Source organism: Vigna unguiculata, chromosome 11 (genome assembly GCF_004118075.2).
Source record: "Vigna unguiculata cultivar IT97K-499-35 chromosome 11, ASM411807v1, whole genome shotgun sequence".
In the NCBI taxonomy this organism is placed as follows: Eukaryota; Viridiplantae; Streptophyta; class Magnoliopsida; order Fabales; family Fabaceae; genus Vigna; species Vigna unguiculata.
In genome coordinates, this window is record NC_040289.1 from 22846376 (window position 1) to 22855877 (window position 9502).

Genomic DNA, 9502 nt, shown 5'->3' on the forward strand with positions numbered 1-9502 from the left:
CGGTGGACGCTCACAGCAGCGACGACGGCTTGCGGTGGACGCGCACAGCCACGAGGTGGACGCACACAACGACAGTGGCAACTGCGACCCTTTGCCCAATTTTAAACCCCAGAACCTTTGCCCTTTAACTTTCTGCCGCGGGTACCCTAGACAAAAGCTTTTTAAAAAATGCAGTGCCTTTTTGGCTTCGGGTCTTGTTGGACCGAGGCCTATAACACTCTTTGGCACCGGTTTTGCGCGAACCGAGGCCTATAGCTGTCTTTGGCTTCGGGTGTTAGCTGAACCGAGGCATAAAACTTGGTTGGAATTGCAAAAATGCCACCGCGCCATTATATGCTTCGGTTCCTGGCCAACCGAGGCATATAAGGCGAGGTAAAAAGGAAATTTTGCACTAGTGCTCAATTTAAGAGCATTGTGTCTTCAGACGTAGAGCATTAAGTCTGAATTTAATTTAAGAGAATTGTAAAAACACTATAATTAAATAGGTAATATATGATGTTAAGGAAATTGTTGTTTTTGCTTTTATTTGTTACTTATGACTTTCTCTTGTGTTTTTTGTTATCTCTTGTAGCTTTCGAACGCGTTGAATTGCATCATCTTCCAGTGTCATCTGCTCTTTTTACGCACTCCCAGGTTCCTAATTCTAATATTTTCCTATTATGCCAATCTGTTGTTTGCTTTATATATTTTATTAATTATTTGTTAAAACATGTTGTTTGTTTTTTCTTATATGTGAGTTAGCCTTAGTTTCCCGTTTGAGATTCAATACGTAAATTATGTATTGTCCCCGAGTTTTCATTTTGAAAAAATTACATTTTTTTAAAATTAGATATAAGGGGATACAATACTAATAATTTAAATGTATTGAATCTTGAATTGTCCGATTGGACAGTTTAAGAAGATTAATCACTTTCTAGTAATTTATTAGTGCATATATATTTAAAATACATATCTTAAAATTCATGAATATTTGTCAATTGTGTTTTGTATTGATCTTCGGGTGCATATTTGATTGTGGTTTATAATCACTTTCATTTCGTGTATCCTGAAGGCCAATGCGAAATGCTGGCAAAATTTCGTGAAATTTAAGATATGTATTTTAAAAGTAATATGTACTAATAAAATAAGGAAAGTGAATCTTTTTAAATGGGATAGGGTCACACCTTGATTACGACGTGAGCATTGATTCAAAGATTACTGAAATTGTTCACGCAATTTCAGTATGGATCGAGATTGGATTAATTTACCACGTATTAGCGCTGAGTATGAGAATGGAGTAGAAGAATTTATAAAATTTGCGCAACGTTATGAGGAAAAAGGCTCAAAGCATAAGTGCTCAAAATAAAAACCCGCACATATTATCTCGTGGTGGGTATAGAAAACTTGAAGAGAAGATAATGACAGAAAAGAAAAAATCTAGGCCCCCACCTTATGAGGGTGAAGATACTAAGCCTCCTTCACCACCATCACGTCATCAGAAGTGGAAGTTAGCCCGTTTACGCTCATCGGGCAACTACACTTCTGACTCTGCACGAGAAATCTCTGAGAAAATTGTAAGATACAATTCTTATCTAAATTGCTCGTTCATGTTTTATATTGTATTTTGATTTATAAATGTTTTTGTTACCTTGTAGGATTCGTTGGTTGAGCAGACCTCCCAAGGAGGATTCATTCCAGAAGGTCGTCATGACATACTTGCTGCTGCAATTGGACGACCTGAGCACCCTGGACGTGTGCGTGGTGCTGGACCAGGAGTCGGCATACGCCAATTTTTTGGTTCCTCCTCTCGTCAGTCTTCATGCAGTCATGGTGCTGATTATGAACAAAGACTAAAGGAAATGATCACGGCGCAAGTGAGAGAAGAACTAATGCGCCAATTTGAGCATTATGGCATTCGTTCGCCAGTGGATCATCCGCCAGAACTAGACCCATTTGTGCCTCCCACGGGTAAATTTGTTTTCTATAAGTTATGAATTGAATAAATGATATTTAATAAAGTAATTGAATAACATTAATAAATCATTGGCTCTAACAGGTAGAAGCGGAAAGGGGAGTTGTTCAGCTCCACCCGGGGATGACATGGATGACACTCATCCATGTCAGCTATATATTTGGGATGGTACAGAGAAGACACTAGTGGCTCGTGGAAAAGTATTTGAGGCAGCCACAGTTCTTCATGGCATGGAGTTATCAGAGGATGAGGTTAAGGTCACGGTAGAGGAGGTTCTCATGCCGTATGCTTTAGTTCCTGTGCCAACAGATGAGGTGTATACTGTGGCACAGGCATTCCAGTGTTTCCTCGCCTGGCCTAGAGATTTGGTTGATACTGACCCCCCGGTACAGACTCTTAAACCCACAAATATACTACATTTTTAAGTTTACATGTTTATTATATTCAAACTTAAATTATATTCCATTTTAACTGAAATTGCATCAATATAGGAAAAACCTCAATCAAAGAAGATTCTTCTCTCTTTGGATGATCCTCTTGGTGCATTGCTCCAACTTGCAGAAATCATAGCTGATAAGCCGATGCAGGTTCCTTGGGATGCTAACATTTTTGGGAGAGATCTTGACATCCCACTTTACTTGCATTCCCAAGATGTCTTGGAGCTTGCACGAGGACAAGAAGAACTCAATATTACCATTATTCAATTATGGATGATGTAAGTCTTTTAGTCATTCTATATAGTTATTTGATATATTTATGTATTTACTTATATCAAATCAATTTTTGGTTTAGGTATCTGTCTGGTGTCACTGAAACTATGAGGCTGAATGATGTATATGGGTTTATAGACCCCCAACTCACCCATGAAGGCAACAAGTTTGATGACATCCAAGCATATGTGACCAAATGCTTTCAACGTGGAAAAGAAATTTATTTTGTCCCTTATCTTGCTGGGTAAATCATTTTTGTTAACTTATGAATATAATAAGTCATTTTAATGCATAACAATGAATTTATTTTCTTATCAGGCGTCATTGGCAGTTACTTGTGGTTTCCCTAAGGGAGAACCTTGCTGTGTGGTTTTGCTCTTTGCATCGCCCTCCCCCCAACCATCTTAGACAAGTGATAGATTGGTAAGAACCTCAATATCAATCTTATGAATATGACATGTTATATAAAAATATCCTAACTTATTCCCTATATCATAGTTCAATTGCTGCACATAACATGTTGTTAGGGAGATCAACGGCTAAGGCAAAAGGTCTTGTATGGTGTTCTCTCCAGGTTTGATATTTCTATCCATATCTTCATGATTGTTTGCTTGATTTTCTTCATTAATTAATTGTAACGTTGTTAATATAATGTAGTGTAATAGACAAACCGGCTCATATGAGTGCGGTTACTATATAATGCAATGGATGACAACCACTGTGTGTGCTCGTATTACAACAAATTGGGAAACGGTAATATATATTTGAATTAAAATGAATACTTTGCAATATTTCCTTTTTATATACTAACTTAACTTAATCTATTATTTTGTAGACATTCAAGAGTCCTGCAGCAATTCCCGCAAAGTCCATCAAGTTTGGTAGGATAGCATGTGCCAAATATATAATTGAAATGTACCATAGTATTGATTAGAACATGTATGTTGATTACAAAAGATTTGTAATTGTCTTTTAAATGAATTTGAATTGTAGATGTGTTTTAAAATATTCTGTTCTGCTCTATTCTGGTATGTGCTGGGTGCTGAATAAAATTTGCAGGTTCAAATGTGGGAATAACACCAAATCAGAAACTGCATTAAAAAAAAACAGCGTATTAGGCCTCGGTTCATACCAAAACCGAGGCCAAAAAGGGTATCGAATTTAAAAAAAAAAAAAAAAAGCCCATATGGCCTCGGTTCACACCAGAACCGAAGCAAAAAGCAAACTTTTGGCCTCGGGTGCACCCAAAACCGAGGCCAAAAAGGGTATCGAATTTAAAAAAAAAAAAAAAAAAAGAAGCCCATATGGCCTCGGTTGCAACAAAAACCGAGGCCAAAAGGGTATCGAATTTAAAAAAAAAAAAAAAGAAGGTCATATGGCCTCGGGTGGCACAGAAAACCGAGGCCAAAAGGTGGGCTCTATGGCCTCGGGTTTGTCTGAACCGAGGCAGAAGGGCACTTTATGGCTTCGGTTCTTAACCGAGGCCAAAAGCTGTGCTCTTTTGGCCTCGCCCCAATATGCTTCGGTTCCCGAACCGGTGCAGAATATGATAAACAACCGCTGCCAAAGGCCCTTCCTGCACTGGTGCTTGTAGTCGATTTATGCGATTATTGTATATTGGGCAAATTGTTTTAACCAAAAATAATAATTACGAAATATTGATCTTTTTTACCATGTATGTTTATATTACATCCAATGAAAATAATGCATAAGAAACATTCATTAAATTGTTACGATGTCAACAATTAATACATCATGGAATGTAAAAATATAAAATAAAAAATACATAACAAAATCAGCAACATGTCTACACTTTATCATCTTCTACAACATGCTTTCAATTCAATTTATTATACCCTATAACAAATAAAGATCATAATTTATTGGTCACATTAATTTCAAAAGCAAGATAAATTAACAATAAATAAGTAATAAACAATAAATAAAGAAATAATACATATATTATACTTACCCGATATTTGTAATCCTGTCGTGGTGGTGGAACTTACGGTCCCTCATTTGGGCTATGTGTCAGATGATGCGGTAATACAATCAGTAGATCACTATCCGACCTAGGAAGTATATATGGATGTGAGACAAATTCAAACCATTCATAGTATCCTCACTCACACCTATGATGAGGTGGTGAACAAAGTGCAACCACCTATCGACTATAACATCGTAAATGCTCCTTTCGTATGGCATAGGTGGTTGTGGAATGCTTTGCTTATAGATGTATTGTTGCAAGACACGCTTTGAACAATGGCACTAAACACAAATGCTCAGTCAAATGTAGCCTAAGAACATAGAGATTGCCTCAAATGGACGACTTTGGCAATGACCCTCACATGGAGTCCATATGACCCAACAAGCATTAGACAGACTAAACTGCAAGCGTACAACACCAAGAATGGATATATTTTGTCCAATAACCCATCTGGTTACTCATGATTGAACTTCATCATATGTGTGATTCATAATCCTCTTTTTCACAATGTAAAAAGTGCTCATATATCCACACTTATTCCAAATTAATTTTAATATTTATACAAACATAAGCAAATAACAACTTATCGAAATACACTGCAAAAAATCCTGTACATAGTGACATTTTTAATATGACGTTTTATAAAAAAATGTCACAATTTACATTATAATACAACATTCTAATAACTGCCATAATTTATATGTATAATATTCTAATAACTGCCATAATTTATATGTATAATATGATGTTTTTAAGTGTTACTATTTTAAGTCACATTACTAATAAAAAATATGACATTTTAAAGTGTCATTTTATAATAAATCATTATTTTTTTAAAACATTTAACTTTTCATTTACCTCTTATATTTCCCTCTCTTTTACATACTCTCTCTTTCTAATTTTTCTCTTTTGTAATTTTTCATTTGACGACCCTTCTCAATCCCTTTCCTTCCTCTTAAACCCTCTTGAGGATTTCTTGTTCCCTTGAAATTCTTTGTCTCGTAAAGGCAAGAATGGAAAGCTTGTGATTTAAATCCCTAGCTTCGAAAGGATTGTTTTGCCTGGCCTCATATGAAACCCTAAAAGAACCCAATAGGTGCAATCGAACTCCTCGGTGGAATGTTGGCACAAGCTAATTGGGAGGACCATGAGATATCGATCGACAAAGACGGTGTTAGCCTTGACAGTGAACTCAGCAAGGGAGTAGGTCTGGGTCTTCGTCTTCTTGGGCTTGGTGGTATCGACGATGTGTGGATGGGGTTCTGTAGAAGGAGTTCGACCCTCTATTATTCATAATCTAAGTCACATGCCACTGGTGCAAGAAGGGGATTTGGCAGTTGAAGACGAAGAATAGTGCATTGACGATTTTGAATCCATAATTAAGTATATGGCCTTTGTTCAATTTTTAACCAAGGAAAATAGGGCTTTAGCACCGGTTCAATTCCACCAAGACCAAATGTCACTCTCCCTATGATATTTTTGAAATATCAACTAACTTTTTTGCTTTGGGTCAATGAAACCGAAGCCTATAAAACTTTATGGCATCAGGTATTTTGTAATCGAGGCAAAAAAACATATTCTGTCTCGGATATTTGGGGAATGGAGGTAAAAGGTTGACAGGAATTGTAAAAATGTCACAACACTATGATATGCTTCAATTTCATGATAATTGAAGCCTATAATGTGAGGCAAAATCCCAAAACTGCACCGGGTGTGCACTTTGACTTTGCAAATACAGTAGTCACCATGTTTGTGCTTATTTCCCCTCACAAACTTTATAAATCTGAGTCCAAACACCATCTGAAGGTGCATATTGGACTCCTCAACGATCTCCTCCTCAACGGGTAATCCTCTTCTGTCGTCGTTTCACACTTCATTCTTTTTCGGTTTTGTTTTTATTTAATAAAAATCGTTAATATGAAATTTAAGTGACTTTGGAAATGATTTAGGAATTACACGAAACGACTTTGGATTGGGACTCCTTTGCAGATGTCTGCTTTCATTGTTGATACAAGGAGCACCATTACCTATGTTTCGTTCTCCTCTTGTGAATAGTGTGGCAGGCACACGACAATGTTTCGTTGTGTTTTCCCCCTTTTCAATCGGAGGATTTCGTGTTCTGCTCTTCAGCCACCTTTTCTTTATAAATAATGTCATTTTTACTAGTATTTATCTTGTAACTTTGCATTAATGTTAATTTTAAACGTGGTGTGTGAATTTGAAATGTTCAAAAGTGTGTGCTTTTATGTTCTTTTTGATATATTCTACCAATTAGATCACTTGTTTGACATTTTGAAGCTGATTTATTCATCTTTTTCTTTCTATTACTGTTGACTTTGAAATTGTAGGGGTGTTATTGATATTTATTTTCTTGCAAATTAGAGGTCAATCTATTATGCAACAACTAATATTGTAATCCTTAAATTCATCATTCAGGTGTAGGAGGTACAAATGTTAATTGCATTCAACGTTCCTCTAATCAAAACGATGATGAATTTGTAAATTGTAATTGCACTGCGTCTTGAGGCTTTCAATACCCTATCCTTGTTACTTCTGTCGGTGAAAGAGCCGAAGCTTTTCCTCGCAATACCAAATTCAATTCCATTTATCAGACATGAATTCTATTGTGATGTCTTGGTCACAAGAATATTAATTTTCACACTTTTAGAAGAATAGTTTATTTAAGCCAAAATTATATTTTATAAATTTGTATTGTTTTACGCTTTAACTATATTTTACTTAAAATTTTAGGGCTTGGAATCACCGGTGATATTTGTATTTTATCAACTTTTCCATTTGTTTTGTGTGGGTATGGAAGATGTGTTGATAATGTTTCTTCTGTTAATCCAACAAAGACAAGAACGGAAGAATATTACGTCAATTGTAATTGACTTTTTTATCTCTTTAAACTGTCACTTAGTGTAAACGGACAGTTGTTACAACGTTTCTAGAAGTCATTACTGGAGTAAACAACGATGGTTCAAAACGATGCAAATTACAAAAATAATAGTCAATATTTGTACATTTTTCTTGTAGTGATAATACTATTTTCTTCACATTGGTAAAAAAAACATCCACGAATTGGTCATACATATGAGTAAGTTTCACAACTCTCCACGAGTAGCAACCACACATCCAATATTACGAAATAACTACAAGTATGATATGCTAATTGATGTCACACTATTATTTGGAAATATGGTGCATCCCACCAGATGCAATAGGTAAGGCCTTGATGTACAGTCCCATTTCTGGTGGACACAACTGTCAACATATACTTTTGGGAGCCAATTCAAAAATTCAATTTGACATGGGATACACAATAATGTCTAATATCTGTAGTCGCATCACCTATATCCACCCCAAGCAACTCCACCAATAAACTTGAGGCACTATCGAAATCCAACACGCTATATGGCAAGAGTTGTCCCTCAAAAGGGATATAAAGGCATAATGTGTTTGTATCCCGATGCCACCTTTTCCCAAAGGTTGAAAGTAAGCTTTATCCATAACATCATAACTAATGCTGCACAATGACAACAATTCATAATATAGAATTACATGCTTAATTTGAAAAATAGGTGCTTCTAGCTTGTTCAACTTCTAACCAGTGAGACTAACTTCAATTGTCTTTGATCCTTAAAAATATTTGTTCTCTTTTGAAAATGTAATTAACATTCAAATAGAATACTTAAATACAAAGGTTTTTGTTACTTAGCTCACCCTCCCACAATCTAATTAAAACATGACCTCCAAATCTCACTAAGAACAAGCAATCCCTGGGTTCGCTAGAGAATCCATGGTGCACATTAACTCCGGTTGCACTTGCATCAATGGAACCAACATCAATCACACAAACATTAACCCTACCATATTCACTGTGCTCTCTATGGACCAATGCAATAGTTCTTTGTCTGTCATTTTGTTCACAAGGTTTCAAATTTTTTTTAAACAACAAAATATGTTCCAAGAACTAAGTACCAAATATAAATTCATTTTGTGCTCACGAGATTATAGTTTTTGCACACCTATGTATAGGTTTTAAGTTAACATGCATGCATGAACAACTACAAAATGATTAATTAATTAATTTTATTTTAAGTAGAGTTATTAATAAAAAAATTGGGTTAAGCTTTTGAAGGATTCAATTTTTTTTATAAAGAATAAATGTGTTCCAAGAATTAAGTATCAAATATAAATTTATTATCTGGGAAACAGGGTTACAGTTTTTGCAAACTTATGACTAGGTTATAGGTTAACATGTATGAACAATGATAAATAATGATACTGTAGTTTTTGAAGTTCACATGGGTTAATTTTACTTTTTAAAAATAATCAATGTGATCCAAGAACTAATTATCGAATATACTTAGGAGGCCAATGAAATTACAGTTTTTGCACACATATGTGTAGGTTTTAAGATAACATGTATGACTAATTACAAACAACGTGATAATTTTTTGAAGTGCAAATGTGTATGGTAATAAAAAAGAAGTATTGTGTAAAGAAGTAATGAGTTAGGATGTTGACTTGGTTTCAATTTTTCTTTTAAATAATCAAATGTGTTCCAATAACTAACATGGATAAGAAAAAAAAAAAACGATGATGTCGTAATTTTTTTGAAACTCAAATTTGTATTTACAAAATGTTAGGTTAGGTTGTCACATGGTTTTAATTTAAAAGAAGCAAAAACTGAGTTTCAAAAACCACTACAAGAATTATTAGATTTAGCAACAATTTTTTTGTTATATTTATTGTAAATGTTACCTTATGAATATTATGAATAACTATAATAATACTTTTTAAAAAATGTTACCATATATAATTAAAAATGCTACCATAAATAATGTTAAT